General features: G+C 45.6%; 16 non-coding genes and 4 pseudogenes across 16 annotated transcripts; all 20 read left to right on the forward strand.

Moving 5' to 3' along the window:
* The first annotated feature begins 276 nt into the window (after window positions 1-276).
* Window positions 277-417, forward strand: LOC143486497 (U1 spliceosomal RNA; annotated as a pseudogene).
* Window positions 418-1,043: 626 nt separating this feature from the next.
* Window positions 1,044-1,207, forward strand: LOC143486322 (U1 spliceosomal RNA). Its single transcript, XR_013123313.1, has one exon. It is a non-coding gene; the product is annotated as a U1 spliceosomal RNA (small nuclear RNA).
* Window positions 1,208-1,833: 626 nt separating this feature from the next.
* On the forward strand, window positions 1,834-1,997 carry LOC143486333 (U1 spliceosomal RNA). Its single transcript, XR_013123324.1, has one exon. It is a non-coding gene; the product is annotated as a U1 spliceosomal RNA (small nuclear RNA).
* Window positions 1,998-2,623: 626 nt separating this feature from the next.
* On the forward strand, window positions 2,624-2,787 carry LOC143486344 (U1 spliceosomal RNA). Its single transcript, XR_013123335.1, has one exon. It is a non-coding gene; the product is annotated as a U1 spliceosomal RNA (small nuclear RNA).
* A 626-nt stretch (window positions 2,788-3,413) lies between these two features.
* LOC143486355 (U1 spliceosomal RNA) lies at window positions 3,414-3,577 on the forward strand. The gene has a single exon (XR_013123346.1). It is a non-coding gene; the product is annotated as a U1 spliceosomal RNA (small nuclear RNA).
* Window positions 3,578-6,911: 3,334 nt separating this feature from the next.
* LOC143486512 (U1 spliceosomal RNA) lies at window positions 6,912-7,072 on the forward strand. Its single transcript, XR_013123481.1, has one exon. It is a non-coding gene; the product is annotated as a U1 spliceosomal RNA (small nuclear RNA).
* A 626-nt stretch (window positions 7,073-7,698) lies between these two features.
* On the forward strand, window positions 7,699-7,839 carry LOC143486496 (U1 spliceosomal RNA; annotated as a pseudogene).
* Window positions 7,840-8,465: 626 nt separating this feature from the next.
* Window positions 8,466-8,629, forward strand: LOC143486366 (U1 spliceosomal RNA). Its single transcript, XR_013123357.1, has one exon. It is a non-coding gene; the product is annotated as a U1 spliceosomal RNA (small nuclear RNA).
* A 626-nt stretch (window positions 8,630-9,255) lies between these two features.
* Window positions 9,256-9,419, forward strand: LOC143486377 (U1 spliceosomal RNA). Its single transcript, XR_013123368.1, has one exon. It is a non-coding gene; the product is annotated as a U1 spliceosomal RNA (small nuclear RNA).
* A 626-nt stretch (window positions 9,420-10,045) lies between these two features.
* Window positions 10,046-10,209, forward strand: LOC143486389 (U1 spliceosomal RNA). Its single transcript, XR_013123379.1, has one exon. It is a non-coding gene; the product is annotated as a U1 spliceosomal RNA (small nuclear RNA).
* A 626-nt stretch (window positions 10,210-10,835) lies between these two features.
* LOC143486400 (U1 spliceosomal RNA) lies at window positions 10,836-10,999 on the forward strand. The gene has a single exon (XR_013123390.1). It is a non-coding gene; the product is annotated as a U1 spliceosomal RNA (small nuclear RNA).
* Window positions 11,000-11,625: 626 nt separating this feature from the next.
* Window positions 11,626-11,789, forward strand: LOC143486412 (U1 spliceosomal RNA). Its single transcript, XR_013123402.1, has one exon. It is a non-coding gene; the product is annotated as a U1 spliceosomal RNA (small nuclear RNA).
* A 626-nt stretch (window positions 11,790-12,415) lies between these two features.
* LOC143486498 (U1 spliceosomal RNA) lies at window positions 12,416-12,556 on the forward strand (annotated as a pseudogene).
* A 626-nt stretch (window positions 12,557-13,182) lies between these two features.
* On the forward strand, window positions 13,183-13,346 carry LOC143486423 (U1 spliceosomal RNA). The gene has a single exon (XR_013123413.1). It is a non-coding gene; the product is annotated as a U1 spliceosomal RNA (small nuclear RNA).
* A 626-nt stretch (window positions 13,347-13,972) lies between these two features.
* On the forward strand, window positions 13,973-14,136 carry LOC143486435 (U1 spliceosomal RNA). The gene has a single exon (XR_013123424.1). It is a non-coding gene; the product is annotated as a U1 spliceosomal RNA (small nuclear RNA).
* Window positions 14,137-14,762: 626 nt separating this feature from the next.
* Window positions 14,763-14,926, forward strand: LOC143486447 (U1 spliceosomal RNA). Its single transcript, XR_013123435.1, has one exon. It is a non-coding gene; the product is annotated as a U1 spliceosomal RNA (small nuclear RNA).
* A 626-nt stretch (window positions 14,927-15,552) lies between these two features.
* On the forward strand, window positions 15,553-15,693 carry LOC143486499 (U1 spliceosomal RNA; annotated as a pseudogene).
* A 626-nt stretch (window positions 15,694-16,319) lies between these two features.
* On the forward strand, window positions 16,320-16,483 carry LOC143486458 (U1 spliceosomal RNA). The gene has a single exon (XR_013123446.1). It is a non-coding gene; the product is annotated as a U1 spliceosomal RNA (small nuclear RNA).
* A 626-nt stretch (window positions 16,484-17,109) lies between these two features.
* On the forward strand, window positions 17,110-17,273 carry LOC143486470 (U1 spliceosomal RNA). Its single transcript, XR_013123457.1, has one exon. It is a non-coding gene; the product is annotated as a U1 spliceosomal RNA (small nuclear RNA).
* Window positions 17,274-26,631: 9,358 nt separating this feature from the next.
* LOC143486481 (U1 spliceosomal RNA) lies at window positions 26,632-26,795 on the forward strand. The gene has a single exon (XR_013123468.1). It is a non-coding gene; the product is annotated as a U1 spliceosomal RNA (small nuclear RNA).
* Window positions 26,796-27,284: the final 489 nt, after the last annotated feature.

The following is a 27,284-nucleotide window of genomic DNA, read 5'->3' on the forward strand; positions in this document are numbered from 1 at the left end:
CAGAAGGAGTCTTGCCAGCGACGGCAAAATCAATACGCACTGGGTGCTTCTAGAGCGGGCTACACGTAAGGACTCTTGTCCTTTGCTGAGTTTGACGTGCAAGACCAAAATGTTTTCCAATCATTTTCCCTTTCCTGTAATCAAGTGCCCGCCCATTGCCCTGCAACCCCGCCCCCTGTCTGTCAGGCCCTGACCCGCCCTCCCCTCTGCCCATGTTTTCCTTTTCCTGTGTTCTGACAAGGGGAAAGGGTTCTTGTACAGCTGCATTTCCAAGTCATACTTACCTGAAGGTGGTTCGCCCAAGGTGAGGCTCAGCCATTGCACTCAGGCTGTGCTGACCCTTGCGAATTCCCCAAATGCGGGAATCTCGACTGTATAATTTCTGGTAGTGGGGGACTGCGTTTGCGCTCTCCCCTGATACATTTTGTGGAAAAAAAGAAGAAATAAAACAAACAATGATTACAATTTGCTTCACAGTAGCTTCTCAGTGCTTGAGCTCCACCTGTTGGTATGGCATTATAGACAGTGTGGGTAGACAGGTTTAGTTGTATTTTGCCTGAAATGCAGTATATTTATGTACACACTTAAACATTTCATTCTTTCCTATTTCCTACATTGATCAAAGCATTTAAAAGACTGGGGCTTTCCATGATGTTCTATGTGAACAAGATCTAATCCATCACAGAATCAGTCATGGCTTTATTCATTCTATTCGATCTCTAAACCTAGCTAGGAGCATAAAAAGCCTTAAAACTGTTGACAAACGGCAGAAGGAGTCTTGCCAGCGACGGCAAAATCAATACGCACTGGGTGCTTCTAGAGCGGGCTACACGTAAGGACTCTTGTCCTTTGCTGAGTTTGACGTGCAAGACCAAAATGTTTTCCAATCATTTTCCCTTTCCTGTAATCAAGTGCCCGCCCATTGCCCTGCAACCCCGCCCCCTGTCTGTCAGGCCCTGACCCGCCCTCCCCTCTGCCCATGTTTTCCTTTTCCTGTGTTCTGACAAGGGGAAAGGGTTCTTGTACAGCTGCATTTCCAAGTCATACTTACCTGGCAGGGGTGAGACCATGATCAGGAAGGTGGTTCGCCCAAGGTGAGGCTCAGCCATTGCACTCAGGCTGTGCTGACCCTTGCGAATTCCCCAAATGCGGGAATCTCGACTGCATAATTTCTGGTAGTGGGGGACTGCGTTCGCGCTCTCCCCTGATACATTTTGTGGAAAAAAAGAAGAAATAAAACAAGCAATGATTACAATTTGCTTCACAGTAGCTTCTCAGTGCTTGAGCTCCACCTGTTGGTATGGCATTATAGACAGTGTGGGTAGACAGGTTTAGTTGTATTTTGCCTGAAATGCAGTATATTTATGTACACACTTAAACGTTTCATTCTTTCCTATTTCCTACATTGATCAAAGCATTTAAAAGACTGGGGCTTTCCATGATGTTCTATGTGAACAAGATCTAATCCATCACAGAATCAGTCATGGCTTTATTCATTCTATTCGATCTCTAAACCTAGCTAGGAGCATAAAAAGCCTTAAAACTGTTGACAAACGGCAGAAGGAGTCTTGCCAGCGACGGCAAAATCAATACGCACTGGGTGCTTCTAGAGCGGGCTACACGTAAGGACTCTTGTCCTTTGCTGAGTTTGACGTGCAAGACCAAAATGTTTTCCAATCATTTTCCCTTTCCTGTAATCAAGTGCCCGCCCATTGCCCTGCAACCCCGCCCCCTGTCTGTCAGGCCCTGACCCGCCCTCCCCTCTGCCCATGTTTTCCTTTTCCTGTGTTCTGACAAGGGGAAAGGGTTCTTGTACAGCTGCATTTCCAAGTCATACTTACCTGGCAGGGGTGAGACCATGATCAGGAAGGTGGTTCGCCCAAGGTGAGGCTCAGCCATTGCACTCAGGCTGTGCTGACCCTTGCGAATTCCCCAAATGCGGGAATCTCGACTGCATAATTTCTGGTAGTGGGGGACTGCGTTCGCGCTCTCCCCTGATACATTTTGTGGAAAAAAAGAAGAAATAAAACAAGCAATGATTACAATTTGCTTCACAGTAGCTTCTCAGTGCTTGAGCTCCACCTGTTGGTATGGCATTATAGACAGTGTGGGTAGACAGGTTTAGTTGTATTTTGCCTGAAATGCAGTATATTTATGTACACACTTAAACGTTTCATTCTTTCCTATTTCCTACATTGATCAAAGCATTTAAAAGACTGGGGCTTTCCATGATGTTCTATGTGAACAAGATCTAATCCATCACAGAATCAGTCATGGCTTTATTCATTCTATTCGATCTCTAAACCTAGCTAGGAGCATAAAAAGCCTTAAAACTGTTGACAAACGGCAGAAGGAGTCTTGCCAGCGACGGCAAAATCAATACGCACTGGGTGCTTCTAGAGCGGGCTACACGTAAGGACTCTTGTCCTTTGCTGAGTTTGACGTGCAAGACCAAAATGTTTTCCAATCATTTTCCCTTTCCTGTAATCAAGTGCCCGCCCATTGCCCTGCAACCCCGCCCCCTGTCTGTCAGGCCCTGACCCGCCCTCCCCTCTGCCCATGTTTTCCTTTTCCTGTGTTCTGACAAGGGGAAAGGGTTCTTGTACAGCTGCATTTCCAAGTCATACTTACCTGGCAGGGGTGAGACCATGATCAGGAAGGTGGTTCGCCCAAGGTGAGGCTCAGCCATTGCACTCAGGCTGTGCTGACCCTTGCGAATTCCCCAAATGCGGGAATCTCGACTGCATAATTTCTGGTAGTGGGGGACTGCGTTCGCGCTCTCCCCTGATACATTTTGTGGAAAAAAAGAAGAAATAAAACAAGCAATTATTACAATTTGCTTCACAGTAGCTTCTCAGTGCTTGAGCTCCACCTGTTGGTATGGCATTATAGACAGTGTGGGTAGACAGGTTTAGTTGTATTTTGCCTGAAATGCAGTATATTTATGTACACACTTAAACGTTTCATTCTTTCCTATTTCCTACATTGATCAAAGCATTTAAAAGACTGGGGCTTTCCATGATGTTCTATGTGAACAAGATCTAATCCATCACAGAATCAGTCATGGCTTTATTCATTCTATTCGATCTCTAAACCTAGCTAGGAGCATAAAAAGCCTTAAAACTGTTGACAAACGGCAGAAGGAGTCTTGCCAGCGACGGCAAAATCAATACGCACTGGGTGCTTCTAGAGCGGGCTACACGTAAGGACTCTTGTCCTTTGCTGAGTTTGACGTGCAAGACCAAAATGTTTTCCAATCATTTTCCCTTTCCTGTAATCAAGTGCCCGCCCATTGCCCTGCAACCCCGCCCCCTGTCTGTCAGGCCCTGACCCGCCCTCCCCTCTGCCCATGTTTTCCTTTTCCTGTGTTCTGACAAGGGGAAAGGGTTCTTGTACAGCTGCATTTCCAAGTCATACTTACCTGGCAGGGGTGAGACCATGATCAGGAAGGTGGTTCGCCCAAGGTGAGGCTCAGCCATTGCACTCAGGCTGTGCTGACCCTTGCGAATTCCCCAAATGCGGGAATCTCGACTGCATAATTTCTGGTAGTGGGGGACTGCGTTCGCGCTCTCCCCTGATACATTTTGTGGAAAAAAAGAAGAAATAAAACAAGCAATGATTACAATTTGCTTCACAGTAGCTTCTCAGTGCTTGAGCTCCACCTGTTGGTATGGCATTATAGACAGTGTGGGTAGACAGGTTTAGTTGTATTTTGCCTGAAATGCAGTATATTTATGTACACACTTAAACGTTTCATTCTTTCCTATTTCCTACATTGATCAAAGCATTTAAAAGACTGGGGCTTTCCATGATGTTCTATGTGAACAAGATCTAATCCATCACAGAATCAGTCATGGCTTTATTCATTCTATTCGATCTCTAAACCTAGCTAGGAGCATAAAAAGCCTTAAAACTGTTGACAAACGGCAGAAGGAGTCTTGCCAGCGACGGCAAAATCAATACGCACTGGGTGCTTCTAGAGCGGGCTACACGTAAGGACTCTTGTCCTTTGCTGAGTTTGACGTGCAAGACCAAAATGTTTTCCAATCATTTTCCCTTTCCTGTAATCAAGTGCCCGCCCATTGCCCTGCAACCCCGCCCCCTGTCTGTCAGGCCCTGACCCGCCCTCCCCTCTGCCCATGTTTTCCTTTTCCTGTGTTCTGACAAGGGGAAAGGGTTCTTGTACAGCTGCATTTCCAAGTCATACTTACCTGGCAGGGGTGAGACCATGATCAGCAGGGTCGGCGCTAGGGGGGGGCAGAGTGGGGCATTGCCCCCCCAAATTGTGTCTTTGCCCCCCCAAGCACAATGCAAGCAACGGCTTTTTTTATTATCTCTGAACCAATCACAAAAATGCATTTTGCTTTACAGCGTGAAGATATTTCCTTGCTTATTCCTGATTGGCTCTTTGAGTCATATAAAAATCAGCAGACCGCCCCAAACGGTTCAGTTCGGCAGTATATGTTCTGTTAGTGTGAGTGAAAGACAGGTATACTGGTAAACACTCTTCTGAGTTTAAACTGACTTCCACATGGTAAAATTTGCTTAACTGTGGTTTTTCGTTGCTTTAATGTTACTCACCTCTTACATAGGTGTTGCTTAAATTATTTTATTAGCCGTTAGCGGTTAGGCTAACTTGGTTCTCCTAAACCTGCGCGAACTGCGGAAGCGTTTAAATACTTGCCGCGCAGTGTTGTCCGAAACTATATGTGGTAATAAAAAACAGGGGAATTAACATTTACCTGACGAATTTTAATGTTGCTTTTTCAGATTTGAAAAGTGCTGGAATTTAGGCTAAAGTACTTGAAAATGTTGAAATTGTAACTACTTCGTTTAACAACAAATATCTGTCTGAATGAACAGTTCTCTTGTCTTAGGTTAACAAATACGAGCCTCTTGTTATTCCAGGACGAAACATGAGAGAACGTGAAGACGTTAAGATTGGGCGTTTTGAAAGTGTAATTAAAAAAGCGAATTATTTTGAGTATATGTATAAATATTTAACTTAATTAAGTTTAACGTGCTGAGAAATATTGAACTGGACCTTTAAAGTTAGGTACAAGTGCTTTAATTCCACCTTGTATAGGTGTATGAACCCGGCAAACATGACATTGTTCATTGCGCTGAGGCGCGGCGCGCGCGAAGTTACAAAATTCGAGAGGTGCACGACAGCGCGCCAGGCTGCTCTTTCCCCCGTGCAAGCCGTCGCGGCTCATGGTTTAAACCACATATGTCAAAGTCAAGGCCCGCGAATTGATTATCTATGGCCCCCTGGATGATATTTAATTACTATTAGAACCGGCCCGCAGGCCACAGCCGCCCGATGGTGTTTTGTACGCACAAACACTACATTCCCCACAATGCAACGGTAGCCCGCGAAGTCACTGCAGCGCGAAGCGTCGCGAGGGTCCGCGCGGCGAAAATGACGTAATCGCAGTGGCTCCGCCAGCGCAATGAACAAAGTCATGTTTGCAGGGTTCATACACCTTTATAAGGTGGAATTCAAGAACTTGTACGTCACTTTAAAGGTCCATTTCAATATTTTCCAGCACGTTAAACTTAAATATGTTAAATATTTATACATATACTCGAAATAATTCGCTTTTTATTCACATTATTTAATGGTTGTTTATTTTCCCCAATCTTAACGTCTTCACGTTCTCTCATGTTTCGTCCTGGAATTACAAGAGGCTTGTATTTGTTAACCTAAGACAAGAGAACTGTTCATTCAGACAGATATTTGTTGTGAAACGAAGTAGTTACAATTTCAACATTTTCAGGTACTTTAGCCTAAATGCCAGCACTTTTCAAACCTGCAACACAAAGCAACATTAAAATTCGGAGTCGCGCAATATGGTCACTCGCGAAAGTATAAACCTAAATCAGCAGTCAGAGCAGACATCAACGTTCAGCTATCCCCCTTCTCAAAAATGACTAAACGTAAGGTGGACACTGAGAACGGGTTTCAAGCCAGGTGGGAGGCAGAGTACATGTTCACGGAGGTAAAAGGTAAACCTGTGTGTCTTCTGTGTGTCTTCATGTGATTTTTCTTTGAAGGAAGTTTGCTTTTATCTGTTTGCCTGTTGAAAAATGTTTTCACTTGAAATTACTGACAGATCCATAAGAAAATATTGCTTTATTCATTTAAACATTAAATAATATACACTGTGTTAGGTCTTGGTTCAATAGGCTATGTGCAATCATTTCAATATGTTTTAATAAACATTGAACCAGTCCGGCCCTCGGCTTGTAGCAAATTTGTTTTTTTGGCCCTCGGTGTATTTGACTTTGACATCCCTGGTTTAAACGATTCCTCGCCATCACAGCCAGTATTGTTATACTGTGCATAAATACCGCATTGTACCAGTACGTTTCATAACATCAATAAAAACTTCAATACTTTACCAGATTTTTGACCATTAAAGTGCAGTAGATAGATTTCTTATTTTATGTACTTTCATATTTTTTTCTTTTTCAAAATAGAAATGTGACGAATACTCCCTTTTATAACAGAATTTGTATTATTTTGTTTTCTTTATATTTTAATTTCCCAGTAATATAAATATTCTCACTCATTCCTATTTCCATGTTTGAATATTCTCAGTCTGTGTATAGGTACATTTGTCAGCCTTTCAAGAAATAGAGTTGTTCTATTAGTAATGGCAGTATTGAAATGAAATACAATTAGATAATCTTTGTTCTCCATTTACATAATCAACATGTATTTTTTAATCATTGTGTTTTAAGTTTTAAGTTCGAAAATGCATTTTTATTTCTTTACCTAATACATCACTTTAAGCCAGTATCAATAGTCATCATTCATGCACAAATCAAGCCTTGAATATATTTGTGGCTTCATAAACATGACTATCAACATGCCCCCTCATTATGTTTTACTGCCCCCCCAAGCAAAGCAGTCCAGAACCGGGGCTGATGATCAGGAAGGTGGTTCGCCCAAGGTGAGGCTCAGCCATTGCACTCAGGCTGTGCTGACCCTTGCGAATTCCCCAAATGCGGGAATCTCGACTGCATAATTTCTGGTAGTGGGGGACTGCGTTCGCGCTCTCCCCTGATACATTTTGTGGAAAAAAAGAAGAAATAAAACAAGCAATTATTACAATTTGCTTCACAGTAGCTTCTCAGGGCTTGAGCTCCACCTGTTGGTATGGCATTATAGACAGTGTGGGTAGACAGGTTTAGTTGTATTTTGCCTGAAATGCAGTATATTTATGTACACACTTAAACGTTTCATTCTTTCCTATTTCCTACATTGATCAAAGCATTTAAAAGACTGGGGCTTTTCATGATGTTCTATGTGAACAAGATCTAATCCATCACAGAATCAGTCATGGCTTTATTCATTCTATTCGATCTCTAAACCTAGCTAGGAGCATAAAAAGCCTTAAAACTGTTGACAAACGGCAGAAGGAGTCTTGCCAGCGACGGCAAAATCAATACGCACTGGGTGCTTCTAGAGCGGGCTACACGTAAGGACTCTTGTCCTTTGCTGAGTTTGACGTGCAAGACCAAAATGTTTTCCAATCATTTTCCCTTTCCTGTAATCAAGTGCCCGCCCATTGCCCTGCAACCCCGCCCCCTGTCTGTCAGGCCCTGACCCGCCCTCCCCTCTGCCCATGTTTTCCTTTTCCTGTGTTCTGACAAGGGGAAAGGGTTCTTGTACAGCTGCATTTCCAAGTCATACTTACCTGAAGGTGGTTCGCCCAAGGTGAGGCTCAGCCATTGCACTCAGGCTGTGCTGACCCTTGCGAATTCCCCAAATGCGGGAATCTCGACTGTATAATTTCTGGTAGTGGGGGACTGCGTTCGCGCTCTCCCCTGATACATTTTGTGGAAAAAAAGAAGAAATAAAACAAACAATGATTACAATTTGCTTCACAGTAGCTTCTCAGTGCTTGAGCTCCACCTGTTGGTATGGCATTATAGACAGTGTGGGTAGACAGGTTTAGTTGTATTTTGCCTGAAATGCAGTATATTTATGTACACACTTAAACATTTCATTCTTTCCTATTTCCTACATTGATCAAAGCATTTAAAAGACTGGGGCTTTCCATGATGTTCTATGTGAACAAGATCTAATCCATCACAGAATCAGTCATGGCTTTATTCATTCTATTCGATCTCTAAACCTAGCTAGGAGCATAAAAAGCCTTAAAACTGTTGACAAACGGCAGAAGGAGTCTTGCCAGCGACGGCAAAATCAATACGCACTGGGTGCTTCTAGAGCGGGCTACACGTAAGGACTCTTGTCCTTTGCTGAGTTTGACGTGCAAGACCAAAATGTTTTCCAATCATTTTCCCTTTCCTGTAATCAAGTGCCCGCCCATTGCCCTGCAACCCCGCCCCCTGTCTGTCAGGCCCTGACCCGCCCTCCCCTCTGCCCATGTTTTCCTTTTCCTGTGTTCTGACAAGGGGAAAGGGTTCTTGTACAGCTGCATTTCCAAGTCATACTTACCTGGCAGGGGTGAGACCATGATCAGGAAGGTGGTTCGCCCAAGGTGAGGCTCAGCCATTGCACTCAGGCTGTGCTGACCCTTGCGAATTCCCCAAATGCGGGAATCTCGACTGCATAATTTCTGGTAGTGGGGGACTGCGTTCGCGCTCTCCCCTGATACATTTTGTGGAAAAAAAGAAGAAATAAAACAAGCAATGATTACAATTTGCTTCACAGTAGCTTCTCAGTGCTTGAGCTCCACCTGTTGGTATGGCATTATAGACAGTGTGGGTAGACAGGTTTAGTTGTATTTTGCCTGAAATGCAGTATATTTATGTACACACTTAAACGTTTCATTCTTTCCTATTTCCTACATTGATCAAAGCATTTAAAAGACTGGGGCTTTCCATGATGTTCTATGTGAACAAGATCTAATCCATCACAGAATCAGTCATGGCTTTATTCATTCTATTCGATCTCTAAACCTAGCTAGGAGCATAAAAAGCCTTAAAACTGTTGACAAACGGCAGAAGGAGTCTTGCCAGCGACGGCAAAATCAATACGCACTGGGTGCTTCTAGAGCGGGCTACACGTAAGGACTCTTGTCCTTTGCTGAGTTTGACGTGCAAGACCAAAATGTTTTCCAATCATTTTCCCTTTCCTGTAATCAAGTGCCCGCCCATTGCCCTGCAACCCCGCCCCCTGTCTGTCAGGCCCTGACCCGCCCTCCCCTCTGCCCATGTTTTCCTTTTCCTGTGTTCTGACAAGGGGAAAGGGTTCTTGTACAGCTGCATTTCCAAGTCATACTTACCTGGCAGGGGTGAGACCATGATCAGGAAGGTGGTTCGCCCAAGGTGAGGCTCAGCCATTGCACTCAGGCTGTGCTGACCCTTGCGAATTCCCCAAATGCGGGAATCTCGACTGCATAATTTCTGGTAGTGGGGGACTGCGTTCGCGCTCTCCCCTGATACATTTTGTGGAAAAAAAGAAGAAATAAAACAAGCAATGATTACAATTTGCTTCACAGTAGCTTCTCAGTGCTTGAGCTCCACCTGTTGGTATGGCATTATAGACAGTGTGGGTAGACAGGTTTAGTTGTATTTTGCCTGAAATGCAGTATATTTATGTACACACTTAAACGTTTCATTCTTTCCTATTTCCTACATTGATCAAAGCATTTAAAAGACTGGGGCTTTTCATGATGTTCTATGTGAACAAGATCTAATCCATCACAGAATCAGTCATGGCTTTATTCATTCTATTCGATCTCTAAACCTAGCTAGGAGCATAAAAAGCCTTAAAACTGTTGACAAACGGCAGAAGGAGTCTTGCCAGCGACGGCAAAATCAATACGCACTGGGTGCTTCTAGAGCGGGCTACACGTAAGGACTCTTGTCCTTTGCTGAGTTTGACGTGCAAGACCAAAATGTTTTCCAATCATTTTCCCTTTCCTGTAATCAAGTGCCCGCCCATTGCCCTGCAACCCCGCCCCCTGTCTGTCAGGCCCTGACCCGCCCTCCCCTCTGCCCATGTTTTCCTTTTCCTGTGTTCTGACAAGGGGAAAGGGTTCTTGTACAGCTGCATTTCCAAGTCATACTTACCTGGCAGGGGTGAGACCATGATCAGGAAGGTGGTTCGCCCAAGGTGAGGCTCAGCCATTGCACTCAGGCTGTGCTGACCCTTGCGAATTCCCCAAATGCGGGAATCTCGACTGCATAATTTCTGGTAGTGGGGGACTGCGTTCGCGCTCTCCCCTGATACATTTTGTGGAAAAAAAGAAGAAATAAAACAAGCAATGATTACAATTTGCTTCACAGTAGCTTCTCAGTGCTTGAGCTCCACCTGTTGGTATGGCATTATAGACAGTGTGGGTAGACAGGTTTAGTTGTATTTTGCCTGAAATGCAGTATATTTATGTACACACTTAAACGTTTCATTCTTTCCTATTTCCTACATTGATCAAAGCATTTAAAAGACTGGGGCTTTTCATGATGTTCTATGTGAACAAGATCTAATCCATCACAGAATCAGTCATGGCTTTATTCATTCTATTCGATCTCTAAACCTAGCTAGGAGCATAAAAAGCCTTAAAACTGTTGACAAACGGCAGAAGGAGTCTTGCCAGCGACGGCAAAATCAATACGCACTGGGTGCTTCTAGAGCGGGCTACACGTAAGGACTCTTGTCCTTTGCTGAGTTTGACGTGCAAGACCAAAATGTTTTCCAATCATTTTCCCTTTCCTGTAATCAAGTGCCCGCCCATTGCCCTGCAACCCCGCCCCCTGTCTGTCAGGCCCTGACCCGCCCTCCCCTCTGCCCATGTTTTCCTTTTCCTGTGTTCTGACAAGGGGAAAGGGTTCTTGTACAGCTGCATTTCCAAGTCATACTTACCTGGCAGGGGTGAGACCATGATCAGGAAGGTGGTTCGCCCAAGGTGAGGCTCAGCCATTGCACTCAGGCTGTGCTGACCCTTGCGAATTCCCCAAATGCGGGAATCTCGACTGCATAATTTCTGGTAGTGGGGGACTGCGTTCGCGCTCTCCCCTGATACATTTTGTGGAAAAAAAGAAGAAATAAAACAAGCAATTATTACAATTTGCTTCACAGTAGCTTCTCAGTGCTTGAGCTCCACCTGTTGGTATGGCATTATAGACAGTGTGGGTAGACAGGTTTAGTTGTATTTTGCCTGAAATGCAGTATATTTATGTACACACTTAAACGTTTCATTCTTTCCTATTTCCTACATTGATCAAAGCATTTAAAAGACTGGGGCTTTCCATGATGTTCTATGTGAACAAGATCTAATCCATCACAGAATCAGTCATGGCTTTATTCATTCTATTCGATCTCTAAACCTAGCTAGGAGCATAAAAAGCCTTAAAACTGTTGACAAACGGCAGAAGGAGTCTTGCCAGCGACGGCAAAATCAATACGCACTGGGTGCTTCTAGAGCGGGCTACACGTAAGGACTCTTGTCCTTTGCTGAGTTTGACGTGCAAGACCAAAATGTTTTCCAATCATTTTCCCTTTCCTGTAATCAAGTGCCCGCCCATTGCCCTGCAACCCCGCCCCCTGTCTGTCAGGCCCTGACCCGCCCTCCCCTCTGCCCATGTTTTCCTTTTCCTGTGTTCTGACAAGGGGAAAGGGTTCTTGTACAGCTGCATTTCCAAGTCATACTTACCTGGCAGGGGTGAGACCATGATCAGGAAGGTGGTTCGCCCAAGGTGAGGCTCAGCCATTGCACTCAGGCTGTGCTGACCCTTGCGAATTCCCCAAATGCGGGAATCTCGACTGCATAATTTCTGGTAGTGGGGGACTGCGTTCGCGCTCTCCCCTGATACATTTTGTGGAAAAAAAGAAGAAATAAAACAAGCAATTATTACAATTTGCTTCACAGTAGCTTCTCAGTGCTTGAGCTCCACCTGTTGGTATGGCATTATAGACAGTGTGGGTAGACAGGTTTAGTTGTATTTTGCCTGAAATGCAGTATATTTATGTACACACTTAAACGTTTCATTCTTTCCTATTTCCTACATTGATCAAAGCATTTAAAAGACTGGGGCTTTTCATGATGTTCTATGTGAACAAGATCTAATCCATCACAGAATCAGTCATGGCTTTATTCATTCTATTCGATCTCTAAACCTAGCTAGGAGCATAAAAAGCCTTAAAACTGTTGACAAACGGCAGAAGGAGTCTTGCCAGCGACGGCAAAATCAATACGCACTGGGTGCTTCTAGAGCGGGCTACACGTAAGGACTCTTGTCCTTTGCTGAGTTTGACGTGCAAGACCAAAATGTTTTCCAATCATTTTCCCTTTCCTGTAATCAAGTGCCCGCCCATTGCCCTGCAACCCCGCCCCCTGTCTGTCAGGCCCTGACCCGCCCTCCCCTCTGCCCATGTTTTCCTTTTCCTGTGTTCTGACAAGGGGAAAGGGTTCTTGTACAGCTGCATTTCCAAGTCATACTTACCTGAAGGTGGTTCGCCCAAGGTGAGGCTCAGCCATTGCACTCAGGCTGTGCTGACCCTTGCGAATTCCCCAAATGCGGGAATCTCGACTGCATAATTTCTGGTAGTGGGGGACTGCGTTCGCGCTCTCCCCTGATACATTTTGTGGAAAAAAAGAAGAAATAAAACAAGCAATTATTACAATTTGCTTCACAGTAGCTTCTCAGTGCTTGAGCTCCACCTGTTGGTATGGCATTATAGACAGTGTGGGTAGACAGGTTTAGTTGTATTTTGCCTGAAATGCAGTATATTTATGTACACACTTAAACGTTTCATTCTTTCCTATTTCCTACATTGATCAAAGCATTTAAAAGACTGGGGCTTTCCATGATGTTCTATGTGAACAAGATCTAATCCATCACAGAATCAGTCATGGCTTTATTCATTCTATTCGATCTCTAAACCTAGCTAGGAGCATAAAAAGCCTTTAAACTGTTGACAAACGGCAGAAGGAGTCTTGCCAGCGACGGCAAAATCAATACGCACTGGGTGCTTCTAGAGCGGGCTACACGTAAGGACTCTTGTCCTTTGCTGAGTTTGACGTGCAAGACCAAAATGTTTTCCAATCATTTTCCCTTTCCTGTAATCAAGTGCCCGCCCATTGCCCTGCAACCCCGCCCCCTGTCTGTCAGGCCCTGACCCGCCCTCCCCTCTGCCCATGTTTTCCTTTTCCTGTGTTCTGACAAGGGGAAAGGGTTCTTGTACAGCTGCTTTTCCAAGTCATACTTACCTGGCAGGGGTGAGACCATGATCAGGAAGGTGGTTCGCCCAAGGTGAGGCTCAGCCATTGCACTCAGGCTGTGCTGACCCTTGCGAATTCCCCAAATGCGGGAATCTCGACTGCATAATTTCTGGTAGTGGGGGACTGCGTTCGCGCTCTCCCCTGATACATTTTGTGGAAAAAAAGAAGAAATAAAACAAGCAATGATTACAATTTGCTTCACAGTAGCTTCTCAGTGCTTGAGCTCCACCTGTTGGTATGGCATTATAGACAGTGTGGGTAGACAGGTTTAGTTGTATTTTGCCTGAAATGCAGTATATTTATGTACACACTTAAACGTTTCATTCTTTCCTATTTCCTACATTGATCAAAGCATTTAAAAGACTGGGGCTTTCCATGATGTTCTATGTGAACAAGATCTAATCCATCACAGAATCAGTCATGGCTTTATTCATTCTATTCGATCTCTAAACCTAGCTAGGAGCATAAAAAGCCTTAAAACTGTTGACAAACGGCAGAAGGAGTCTTGCCAGCGACGGCAAAATCAATACGCACTGGGTGCTTCTAGAGCGGGCTACACGTAAGGACTCTTGTCCTTTGCTGAGTTTGACGTGCAAGACCAAAATGTTTTCCAATCATTTTCCCTTTCCTGTAATCAAGTGCCCGCCCATTGCCCTGCAACCCCGCCCCCTGTCTGTCAGGCCCTGACCCGCCCTCCCCTCTGCCCATGTTTTCCTTTTCCTGTGTTCTGACAAGGGGAAAGGGTTCTTGTACAGCTGCTTTTCCAAGTCATACTTACCTGGCAGGGGTGAGACCATGATCAGGAAGGTGGTTCGCCCAAGGTGAGGCTCAGCCATTGCACTCAGGCTGTGCTGACCCTTGCGAATTCCCCAAATGCGGGAATCTCGACTGCATAATTTCTGGTAGTGGGGGACTGCGTTCGCGCTCTCCCCTGATACATTTTGTGGAAAAAAAGAAGAAATAAAACAAGCAATGATTACAATTTGCTTCACAGTAGCTTCTCAGTGCTTGAGCTCCACCTGTTGGTATGGCATTATAGACAGTGTGGGTAGACAGGTTTAGTTGTATTTTGCCTGAAATGCAGTATATTTATGTACACACTTAAACGTTTCATTCTTTCCTATTTCCTACATTGATCAAAGCATTTAAAAGACTGGGGCTTTCCATGATGTTCTATGTGAACAAGATCTAATCCATCACAGAATCAGTCATGGCTTTATTCATTCTATTCGATCTCTAAACCTAGCTAGGAGCATAAAAAGCCTTAAAACTGTTGACAAACGGCAGAAGGAGTCTTGCCAGCGACGGCAAAATCAATACGCACTGGGTGCTTCTAGAGCGGGCTACACGTAAGGACTCTTGTCCTTTGCTGAGTTTGACGTGCAAGACCAAAATGTTTTCCAATCATTTTCCCTTTCCTGTAATCAAGTGCCCGCCCATTGCCCTGCAACCCCGCCCCCTGTCTGTCAGGCCCTGACCCGCCCTCCCCTCTGCCCATGTTTTCCTTTTCCTGTGTTCTGACAAGGGGAAAGGGTTCTTGTACAGCTGCATTTCCAAGTCATACTTACCTGGCAGGGGTGAGACCATGATCAGGAAGGTGGTTCGCCCAAGGTGAGGCTCAGCCATTGCACTCAGGCTGTGCTGACCCTTGCGAATTCCCCAAATGCGGGAATCTCGACTGCATAATTTCTGGTAGTGGGGGACTGCGTTCGCGCTCTCCCCTGATACATTTTGTGGAAAAAAAGAAGAAATAAAACAAGCAATTATTACAATTTGCTTCACAGTAGCTTCTCAGTGCTTGAGCTCCACCTGTTGGTATGGCATTATAGACAGTGTGGGTAGACAGGTTTAGTTGTATTTTGCCTGAAATGCAGTATATTTATGTACACACTTAAACGTTTCATTCTTTCCTATTTCCTACATTGATCAAAGCATTTAAAAGACTGGGGCTTTTCATGATGTTCTATGTGAACAAGATCTAATCCATCACAGAATCAGTCATGGCTTTATTCATTCTATTCGATCTCTAAACCTAGCTAGGAGCATAAAAAGCCTTAAAACTGTTGACAAACGGCAGAAGGAGTCTTGCCAGCGACGGCAAAATCAATACGCACTGGGTGCTTCTAGAGCGGGCTACACGTAAGGACTCTTGTCCTTTGCTGAGTTTGACGTGCAAGACCAAAATGTTTTCCAATCATTTTCCCTTTCCTGTAATCAAGTGCCCGCCCATTGCCCTGCAACCCCGCCCCCTGTCTGTCAGGCCCTGACCCGCCCTCCCCTCTGCCCATGTTTTCCTTTTCCTGTGTTCTGACAAGGGGAAAGGGTTCTTGTACAGCTGCATTTCCAAGTCATACTTACCTGAAGGTGGTTCGCCCAAGGTGAGGCTCAGCCATTGCACTCAGGCTGTGCTGACCCTTGCGAATTCCCCAAATGCGGGAATCTCGACTGCATAATTTCTGGTAGTGGGGGACTGCGTTCGCGCTCTCCCCTGATACATTTTGTGGAAAAAAAGAAGAAATAAAACAAACAATGATTACAATTTGCTTCACAGTAGCTTCTCAGTGCTTGAGCTCCACCTGTTGGTATGGCATTATAGACAGTGTGGGTAGACAGGTTTAGTTGTATTTTGCCTGAAATGCAGTATATTTATGTACACACTTAAACGTTTCATTCTTTCCTATTTCCTACATTGATCAAAGCATTTAAAAGACTGGGGCTTTCCATGATGTTCTATGTGAACAAGATCTAATCCATCACAGAATCAGTCATGGCTTTATTCATTCTATTCGATCTCTAAACCTAGCTAGGAGCATAAAAAGCCTTAAAACTGTTGACAAACGGCAGAAGGAGTCTTGCCAGCGACGGCAAAATCAATACGCACTGGGTGCTTCTAGAGCGGGCTACACGTAAGGACTCTTGTCCTTTGCTGAGTTTGACGTGCAAGACCAAAATGTTTTCCAATCATTTTCCCTTTCCTGTAATCAAGTGCCCGCCCATTGCCCTGCAACCCCGCCCCCTGTCTGTCAGGCCCTGACCCGCCCTCCCCTCTGCCCATGTTTTCCTTTTCCTGTGTTCTGACAAGGGGAAAGGGTTCTTGTACAGCTGCATTTCCAAGTCATACTTACCTGGCAGGGGTGAGACCATGATCAGGAAGGTGGTTCGCCCAAGGTGAGGCTCAGCCATTGCACTCAGGCTGTGCTGACCCTTGCGAATTCCCCAAATGCGGGAATCTCGACTGCATAATTTCTGGTAGTGGGGGACTGCGTTCGCGCTCTCCCCTGATACATTTTGTGGAAAAAAAGAAGAAATAAAACAAGCAATGATTACAATTTGCTTCACAGTAGCTTCTCAGTGCTTGAGCTCCACCTGTTGGTATGGCATTATAGACAGTGTGGGTAGACAGGTTTAGTTGTATTTTGCCTGAAATGCAGTATATTTATGTACACACTTAAACGTTTCATTCTTTCCTATTTCCTACATTGATCAAAGCATTTAAAAGACTGGGGCTTTCCATGATGTTCTATGTGAACAAGATCTAATCCATCACAGAATCAGTCATGGCTTTATTCATTCTATTCGATCTCTAAACCTAGCTAGGAGCATAAAAAGCCTTAAAACTGTTGACAAACGGCAGAAGGAGTCTTGCCAGCGACGGCAAAATCAATACGCACTGGGTGCTTCTAGAGCGGGCTACACGTAAGGACTCTTGTCCTTTGCTGAGTTTGACGTGCAAGACCAAAATGTTTTCCAATCATTTTCCCTTTCCTGTAATCAAGTGCCCGCCCATTGCCCTGCAACCCCGCCCCCTGTCTGTCAGGCCCTGACCCGCCCTCCCCTCTGCCCATGTTTTCCTTTTCCTGTGTTCTGACAAGGGGAAAGGGTTCTTGTACAGCTGCATTTCCAAGTCATACTTACCTGGCAGGGGTGAGACCATGATCAGGAAGGTGGTTCGCCCAAGGTGAGGCTCAGCCATTGCACTCAGGCTGTGCTGACCCTTGCGAATTCCCCAAATGCGGGAATCTCGACTGCATAATTTCTGGTAGTGGGGGACTGCGTTCGCGCTCTCCCCTGATACATTTTGTGGAAAAAAAGAAGAAATAAAACAAGCAATTATTACAATTTGCTTCACAGTAGCTTCTCAGTGCTTGAGCTCCACCTGTTGGTATGGCATTATAGACAGTGTGGGTAGACAGGTTTAGTTGTATTTTGCCTGAAATGCAGTATATTTATGTACACACTTAAACGTTTCATTCTTTCCTATTTCCTACATTGATCAAAGCATTTAAAAGACTGGGGCTTTTCATGATTGTAAAGGTATGTCTCTTTCTCAGTAGAAAGCACCTTCTTGTGTTCGGCAATGAGCGGAGGGTCACGGAGGATCACCTGAAACTAATCTTCAATTGAGTGTAACACTCTGCAGAGAAGTGTGTGGCAGGGAGCTCCCGGAACAATTGAGGAACAAACAACTCTCTTAGAAATAGGAGGAGTTTATTCAAACAGGCAGGCTGTATCTCAAATGTTCAAAGATGAGAGGGCGCTCCTCTCATTTATACATACACAGACCATCCCTGTGCACGCAAGCAGCAGGGTGGGCTCAAGATTGCTATTCTAACATAGGTAATAAATTCTACCCTATATGGAAATAACACCTTCTTCTCACAAGCAAGAAAATTCTGCAGACCGAGCATAATTCTTCTGCATGTCGCATAGTGGACAGGAAGCACAATACCTGAAAGGAAATGATAAGCCTGCGTCTGGCATACTAAGACCTTTCACATACAGTGAGACAGGGGGGTAAAATGAGGTGACAAGGGTCACAGAGAACATAGGAGAGGACACAATGTTCACAAGGTTTGAGTACATGATGAGTATAAAAGACATAATGTTCCTTCAATCCCCTCTTTTGTGATTAAATGCAATAATATCACAACACGTTAATACATTTCGCAAATGCATAGATAATAACTGGTCTGCTAGACTTTCAGGAGCGGACGCTTCATCTCATGGGGTCGAGCTTGTATCAAGGCATCAGCCATAGCCCACATCCTATTCATCAGACACCTGAAAAGACAGGGACCACAGCACAGCAACAGCAAAACAATAACAACAATAGGAATGGCCATAGCGATATATGGAGTCATCCATCCAAACAATGTTCCCCACATAGACCAGGAGTTACTACCGGTCTCATCATCCGTTAGATCCCTCGCTACCTGCTTCATTTTCTCAACGGCAGTGGTGATTGATCCGTGCTCATCATCGTTAGCAGGAATATACGTACAACATTGATCACCAACTAAGGCACAAACTCCACCTTGTGCGGCAAGCAAAATATCTAAAGCCATACGATTCTGAATCGTGGTTAGTCTCAAGGCAGTAAGCTCAGCCTTAACTCCTATGACAGCTTGGTTAGTAGCGTTTATATACGTTGCTAGTCGGTAATGAGTTTCTTCTACATGGTTCCAGATTCGGGCCACCCCGACCTGCGGAAAAAAGCTGGTCCAGAACCTGGTCATGTACGGCTCAAGCTGATGTTCGGGCGGGGGAAAACCTTGACTGGAATGTCGCTTCACTCTTCTACTTCGTTTAGCTGGCTTAAGGGGACTACTAGAGACCATTGTTACTGAGCCTCGTAGTTCTGTGAAGGCACATCGCCCCCCCCCAGCTGTAGGGGAGGGATAAGTAAACATTATATCCGCAGACCCAGACCCAATCCATATATTTATCTACCCTCATGGTCCCTCGGTAGTCGGGGGCTACCGCAGAGCCGTTAACAGAGCAGTTCAACGAACAATCTTCCCTTACAATAATCCTGCAATGAGTTTTATGCACTTTACCTACGGGGTTACTACCGTTTCTCTGAAAGCAATACGGGAAGACAGAATTAGGCCCCATCAAGGCCTTAAAAGCTTGAACACGCACGAGGGTACTGTCAGGTGACTGCCAAGTTGTGTACAGGTCAATTTTACGAGCTCTAGTCCTTTTCTGACAAGTCAGCTCATGATTGTTATGTTTACCACACCACAGGGTCGATTCATAATCTAAACAACGATCTGCTAAGCAGCCAGCTTTTACTGCCACAAGTGTGTCAGTTTCAGTGGGGATGTCGGGTCGTACGGAGGATGTGGAAGTACTAGTGGGCATAATGTGGCACACGTAACATGACTCATTAGTGGTTTGCCGGGCGGTCCAATTCGCATACTGCCAAAAAACATTATCATGGGGAAAACCGAAAACATTATTACCACTGTTCAAGATAAGGCAGAGAGGGCCCGTGACCGAAATCATAATCGTTAGGGTCAAATGGCATCCCCAGATTGGGGGGCCTCCTAGAGCCATCAGGCAAGCGGGGTATACGTACACAGCGTCTGATGCACGTAACTTCTAGAGGGCCTTCCGAGGGAAGGTCTGCCCAATAAAAATATGAAAAATCTACACCTGGTACTTGTGAGGGTTCCAACCTCAGGATACTAGCTCCAATGTACAGAAGACTCAGTATCACATCTTTGACATCCTCAGGGACGGGAGCTGGTGGTGGTTCCTCTGTCGGGTAGTCCTCGGCAGTGGATAGAAGGATTTCAGTTCCCGGAGGAAAGGCGACTGTCCATGGGGGAAGAAAAACCCACTCAATCATTAGTACCTGTAAACACAGAAGGATGAGGTGGAACAGAATACAATCATGCAAGCATATATACATGAACCCGAGTGACTTGTACCGGATGGTTAGTAGGTCATTTCAGGAGCTTTCTTCACGCGGGTAGCATGGATCCACTGTGGAAATAATTCAGTTAGAACGGCGGTTCGGGTAACAGCGAGGACAGTAGTGGGCTCGCTATAGATAGCTTCTGAGAAGCATTTTCGCTCGAATTTTTTTACTAGGACTTGTTCTCCTACACGAAATTCGTGAGTGTGTGTCTTAGGTGGATCTGCCATAAGATGATTAATCTTTTCCCAATAATCATTCAATGTGGTCATGAGCCCATGACTGTACTCACTCAGGTGTACATCTAGGTCCGTCATTCCGACTGAAGCCATCCCTTTTCTCCAAGGGATGGGGAACGGTCTGCCCAAAACAACCTCATACGGTGAGAGATTATCGAGAGATTTTACACCGGTCATTCGAATTTCGGCCAGCACTATGGGAAGGATTTTTACCCAGTCCTGGGTGTTGCAGTTTTGCATTGCCTTCCTTAATTTATTTTTTATGGTTCGATTAGTTCTCTCTACCATTCCGGACGACTGAGGGTGGTATGGGATATGAAATGCCCATTTAATTTGGAGCTCCTTCGCTAAGAGCTGAGTTACTTTGGAAGTAAAGGGAGTTCCTTTATCAGAGTCTATTCCCAAAGGAATGCCATATCTAGGAATAATTTCTTGTTGTAGTTTAGTAACCACAGTTTGTGCATTTTCCTTGGTGCATGGGAATGCTTCAATCCATCTGGAGAACTTATCCACCATGACCAGGAGATACTTGTATGGGCCTCGCTTAGGCATGTGTGTAAAATCAATCTGCCATTCTTGAAATGGAGTTTCTGGTTTAGGTAACGTTTGGTGTGACGCCTTAGGTTTTGTTATGTTATTACGTGCGCAAATCAAACATCTATCCAAAATTATGGACACATCTTCTCTTAGGTTCTTTATGCAAAATAATTTCTCCATATCACTTATCACCCCTCTTCGTTCACGATGAGAAACACCGTGAAAATCGGGAACGAGAAAAGGAACGCAGTGTCGCGGCAGACACAAACGACCTGTGTCGTCGGTGATAGGAACAGAAAGCTCACCTGATTTGGCACCCATAGTGGCCCAAAATGAGACATCATCTGGCGTGGCTGAAGCCTGAACAACAGAAATAGACACGCCAGGCAACAATGCACTAGTAGAGGCTGCCTGTGAAACAGCAGCAACGTTCAAACTGGGGCAGAGGGGCGCGGAGGACGCGGCCTTAGCTGCGCGGTCTGCCAAGTTGTTTCCCCTAGTCTCAAACGCGTCATTAGTCTGGTGTGCACGAACTTTAACAATGGCTAGAGAGGATGGTAAATGTGAGGCAGCAATGAGATCATTCACAAGGGAATGATGTGAAATCGGTTTACCATCTGCGGACAGAAAACCACGTGCCTGCCAAATACCTCCAAAGTCATGTGCTACCCCGAAGGCATAACGTGAGTCAGTATAAATGGTGACGTCGTCATCAGCAGCTAACTGGCATGCTCGGGTCAGAGCAAATAGCTCAGCAGCTTGTGCAGAGTTGAACGGCAAACTGTGTGCTTCTAGGACCCGCTCCGGAAGTTCGCACACTGCATAGGAACACAGAAAAACACCATCAGCAGGTTTTGAACACGAGCCATCAACAAAGAGGTGGCGGCCCTTAGACAAAGGTGTCGATTTGAGGTCAGGTCTGATGCTGGTTTCGAAACTGATGTGAGGTAGACATTCATGTTCCCCATCCTCGTGAGGGGGGCATATAGTGAGCAGACGTGAAAAGGGCCGAAGCCACATTGTCAAGGGAAGTATGTGGTCGCACAGTGAGGTTTTCAGTTCCTGTCAGTATAGCTTCATACCCGCTGCGCCTCTGGGCAGATAGGTGTTGTGTGTTCAGATGTCTAAGAACATATTGTACCTGGTGGGTGGTGTGCAAGATGAGGGGATGCGACAGCACAATTTTTTCCGCATCTGTCACCATAACAGCGCAGGCAGCAATAGCCCTGAGGCAGGAGGGCAAACCACAGGCAGTGTTATCTAACGTTTTAGAGAGAAACGCACAAGGCCTCATACCCCCCCCGTGCTCCTGAGCCAACACCGCGGAGGCGACCCCCCCCTCTTCTGTCACCCATAGGTGGAACGGCAGTTCGTAATTAGGCAGCCCAAGGGCGGGGGCCCTGATCAAAGAGGACTTGAGGTTCTTGAAAGCCTCTTCCATGTTGCTTGTCCACTGGATAGTCTGTCGTGGAGGATCGCTGTGGGAGTAAGCAGCACGCAACATTTTGTCATAGTGAGAACAGTCCGGTATCCACTGGCGGCAGTAATTCACAAGTCCCAGGAAAGCCATCATGTCCTGCTTTGTGTGGGGTTTAGGAGCAGCGGCAACAATTGCCACTCGGTCCTCAGACAGGGATCTGCAACCCTGCGATAAGTCATGGCCCAGGTAATGCACAGTAGTTTGACAGAACTGTAATTTGTCTTTGGATACCTTGAATCCATGTTCAGCCAGGTGGATCAGCAGTCGGACAGTTGCCTCACGACAATCAGCCTCGTTTGGAGATGATATTAATAAATCATCTGCATATTGGAGGATCACAGAGCCAGGGGGCAGGATGAGGTCACTCAGTGCATCTCGTACTGCTGCAGAAAAAACAGCTGGTGAGTCAATGAAGCGTTGTGGCAGCCTGGTCCATGTGTACTGCTGCCCCCTGTGGGTAAAGGCGAACAGAGGTTGTGTGTCTGGTTCAACAGGGATGCTAAAGAAAGCAGAACAAATATCTACCACACTAAAGTGTGTATGATGATGTGGAATAGAGGACATAATAGCGGGAACATCAGGTACAATAGGAGCTCGTGGGACGACAATTTCGTTAATTCGCCTCAAATCTTGAGTGAATCTCCACGACCCATCTGGTTTAGGAACTGGGTTGACTGGTGTGTTGTACGGGCTGTGACATGGTGTGACTACTCCCTTGGCAAGGAGGTCGGACAGAACAGCGTCGATGCCCAGAGCCTTTTCCTCAGATATGGGGTACTGTTTAACATAAACAGGTTTAGTGTTGTATTTAATAGCAGCTTCGTATGGGACACAGTTAACGAAACCAACATCATTCCGGTGTAATGCCCAAACAGAATTAGGAACCGTTTCTAGTTCCGGGGAGGAAAGGGGGACCGAAACACAGCTGTGGTTTTTGAAAGTTGGGTTGCCTATATGCAGCGCGGAAGTCTCGGAGGTTGACACTGTCAGGCGGGATCCGCTGAAAGAGAGGCACAGACCCAGTTTACTCATCAAGTCACGTCCTAACAGATTAAATGGACACTGTGGCATATATACAAAATCATGCTGAAATCTAAGCTGATCCTCATTAAGCAGACACAGCAGTGGGGGTGTAAAGAATGAATCAAAAGGTTGTCCATCAATTCCCACAGAGCAAATGGACCGAGAGGACAACGGTCCCTCGTATGTAGAGCCCAGAGATGACAATGTAGCTCCGGTATCCACTAGAAAAGGGTATAGCTGATTATTAACTACCAAAGTTATAACAGGTAGGTCTGAGTTTAAGGGCGAAGTACTTGTACTAGTAAAGCATGCATGATTAACCTGGATACCCGGAGCAGGCTCTTGGCCCTGTGGGCAGCCCTAACGGCGGTATGGGCTGGTTTCATCCGGAGCCCAGTGTGGAGGGGGCGCCACACCGGGTGGAGCAGGAGGGAGAGCAGGGGGTTGTGTCCCGTATAGTGGTTGGCGAGGGGGAGGAGTGGGCTGCCAGGTTGGAACAACCTGTTCTCCATCTCGCAGCCGTTTCCTGCACTCTTCCTGCCAATGTCCCTCTTTCTTACAATAATGACACTTACCCGGTCTGCGGTTTACTGGTGCTTGCTGCTGAGCGTTACCATGACTACGGCCCCCTCCCTTCTTTCTCCGGGATGGACCGGGTTGTCGCGCGGGCGTACCTGCTTGCACACTCAAACAGGCTTTATTAGTTTTTTTCTCAAACATGCCATCAGATTCCAACACTCGCAATTTCTTCTCAATCTCACCAAGCACCGAGGACCCGCGATCGGCCAAGTGAGTTTTCAAAACTTCGATCACCTCGGGTCTGCAATTGGCTATGAACGTATTCACAAACAAAGCATTCGGCGCGTTCAGATTAACATCCATATTTCCCATATGTATCCACGTATCAACAAACCTCGTCCAAAACTTAGTAATAGGCTCTTTTAGCTCCTGTTTACAGTTAGTCACTTGTGTGAGATCTCCCCTTTTTCGTCTTTTCTCACATAAATAATCACATAACCTTTTTCCCATTTTCGCAACTTCCTTGGGGTCGCTCCAAATATACTTCGTTTCAATCTCGCATATCTGTACACAGCGCTCGGGTGTAGCTGGGGGTGAGGGTGATGCCTCGGCTTCATCCTCTTTTACTTTTCCCTTTTCAACCTGGCTACGGGTCACTGCTCTGCCCTTTTCAGAACTATACTCCTTCGTCTTTTTCTTTCTATTAACGGGTATATCGTGTTTAGGGTGTAACTGGGGCACCCCCTCGATAAGATGGTCTTCATCATACTCATCTCCCATGGCTTGGGACAGTATAAACCGATAATCTGGTCCACCCAATTGCTGATTACGGGTTAACCGAACCAATGTCTGAGTGAACCGTACGGGGTCCGAATTCGGATCGGGCAGCATTTTCAAGATCCCCCGCAAAGCTGTGACATCAGGGGGAGTAATTTCAACTCCCGCTGAACTGGTTGCCCATGCCATGCCCACGTTAGCGGGGGCGCGCGGTGGCCAGGGCGGTGGATCGGGGCGATCGCCAGAGTCATATTCTGGTTCTGAGTCGGAGTCAGAATCAGAATCAGAATCAGAGCTGTCTTGCTTCATCGGTTTCGGAGGTCGGGGAGGGCGAGCTGCAGCTTTACGGTGTACAGCCGGTGTCGCGACATTTAGTGCGGTGAGATCGGGATAAAGAGTGGTGACGGGTTTAACAGGTGTTTCAGCCTTTTTAACAGGCTTATCCTCCTGCTTCTCATACGGCGGAGGCAGCGGAGCACTTGGTGCAGACGCGCTGACAGTCGGTTTAACTTTTGATTTAGATTTCACGTTGACTATAACTTTAGGTTTAGGAATGGCTTTCAACACAGAGTTTGGAACAAATATTTTCTTTGCCTCATTCCAGGGCTCTCTCATATCATACCAGCATTTATAACATTCCTCCATATAAGGGTAATCCCATTCGGGATCTCCCAACGACTCGTGTATCATACGGTAAGCACTAGACAGATACCCAGCATCGAACGTACCCTGTCTCGGGTAGGACGGTATCTGCGGGACAGACTCTGTCCATCCAGCTAAATTATCTAGATACGGTGTAACAAAGTACGCGAGTCCGCATCTATTCATCCACTGTGCAGGGGTTTCATTGAGTTCAGGCTTAGGGAATGACGTACCCATGATGTACAGTAATATACTTATCACGCGGCGGTGATACACAGACAGACAATCAGACCAACAAAAAAAACCAGCACTTCTCTTTTGCAGACGTGTAGTTTAATTCAACAAATTATTTTACTTGTAACTACGTTTCTCAAGAGAAAACCGATGGTTTCTCGAGAACTTCTCCGTCTCCTTCCCCTGGGGAAGGTCAGACTCGCTCCCTCGTAATTAGTGATCCCGTCAATCAGGCAGTCAAAAAATCAAATTTATGTCTTACCTGAGAGAAGGGATCACGTCGGGGTCACCACTTGTAAAGGTATGTCTCTTTCTCAGTAGAAAGCACCTTCTTGTGTTCGGCAATGAGCGGAGGGTCACGGAGGATCACCTGAAACTAATCTTCAATTGAGTGTAACACTCTGCAGAGAAGTGTGTGGCAGGGAGCTCCCGGAACAATTGAGGAACAAACAACTCTCTTAGAAATAGGAGGAGTTTATTCAAACAGGCAGGCTGTATCTCAAATGTTCAAAGATGAGAGGGCGCTCCTCTCATTTATACATACACAGACCATCCCTGTGCACGCAAGCAGCAGGGTGGGCTCAAGATTGCTATTCTAACATAGGTAATAAATTCTACCCTATATGGAAATAACACCTTCTTCTCACAAGCAAGAAAATTCTGCAGACCGAGCATAATTCTTCTGCATGTCGCATAGTGGACAGGAAGCACAATACCTGAAAGGAAATGATAAGCCTGCGTCTGGCATACTAAGACCTTTCACATACAGTGAGACAGGGGGGTAAAATGAGGTGACAAGGGTCACAGAGAACATAGGAGAGGACACAATGTTCACAAGGTTTGAGTACATGATGAGTATAAAAGACATAATGTTCCTTCAATGATGTTCTATGTGAACAAGATCTAATCCATCACAGAATCAGTCATGGCTTTATTCATTCTATTCGATCTCTAAACCTAGCTAGGAGCATAAAAAGCCTTAAAACTGTTGACAAACGGCAGAAGGAGTCTTGCCAGCGACGGCAAAATCAATACGCACTGGGTGCTTCTAGAGCGGGCTACACGTAAGGACTCTTGTCCTTTGCTGAGTTTGACGTGCAAGACCAAAATGTTTTCCAATCATTTTCCCTTTCCTGTAATCAAGTGCCCGCCCATTGCCCTGCAACCCCGCCCCCTGTCTGTCAGGCCCTGACCCGCCCTCCCCTCTGCCCATGTTTTCCTTTTCCTGTGTTCTGACAAGGGGAAAGGGTTCTTGTACAGCTGCATTTCCAAGTCATACTTACCTGGCAGGGGTGAGACCATGATCAGGAAGGTGGTTCGCCCAAGGTGAGGCTCAGCCATTGCACTCAGGCTGTGCTGACCCTTGCGAATTCCCCAAATGCGGGAATCTCGACTGCATAATTTCTGGTAGTGGGGGACTGCGTTCGCGCTCTCCCCTGATACATTTTGTGGAAAAAAAGAAGAAATAAAACAAGCAATTATTACAATTTGCTTCACAGTAGCTTCTCAGTGCTTGAGCTCCATCTGTTGGTATGGCATTATAGACAGTGTGGGTAGACAGGTTTAGTTGTATTTTGCCTGAAATGCAGTATATTTATGTACACACTTAAACGTTTCATTCTTTCCTATTTCCTACATTGATCAGAGCATTTAAAAGACTGGGGCTTTCCATGATGTTCTATGTGAACAAGATCTAATCCATCACAGAATCAGTCATGGCTTTATTCATTCTATTCGATCTCTAAACCTAGCTAGGAGCATAAAAAGCCTTAAAACTGTTGACAAACGGCAGAAGGAGTCTTGCCAGCGACGGCAAAATCAATACGCACTGGGTGCTTCTAGAGCGGGCTACACGTAAGGACTCTTGTCCTTTGCTGAGTTTGACGTGCAAGACCAAAATGTTTTCCAATCATTTTCCCTTTCCTGTA

The sequence above is a fragment of the Brachyhypopomus gauderio genome, unplaced genomic scaffold (assembly GCF_052324685.1).
Source record: "Brachyhypopomus gauderio isolate BG-103 unplaced genomic scaffold, BGAUD_0.2 sc44, whole genome shotgun sequence".
In the NCBI taxonomy this organism is placed as follows: Eukaryota; Metazoa; Chordata; class Actinopteri; order Gymnotiformes; family Hypopomidae; genus Brachyhypopomus; species Brachyhypopomus gauderio.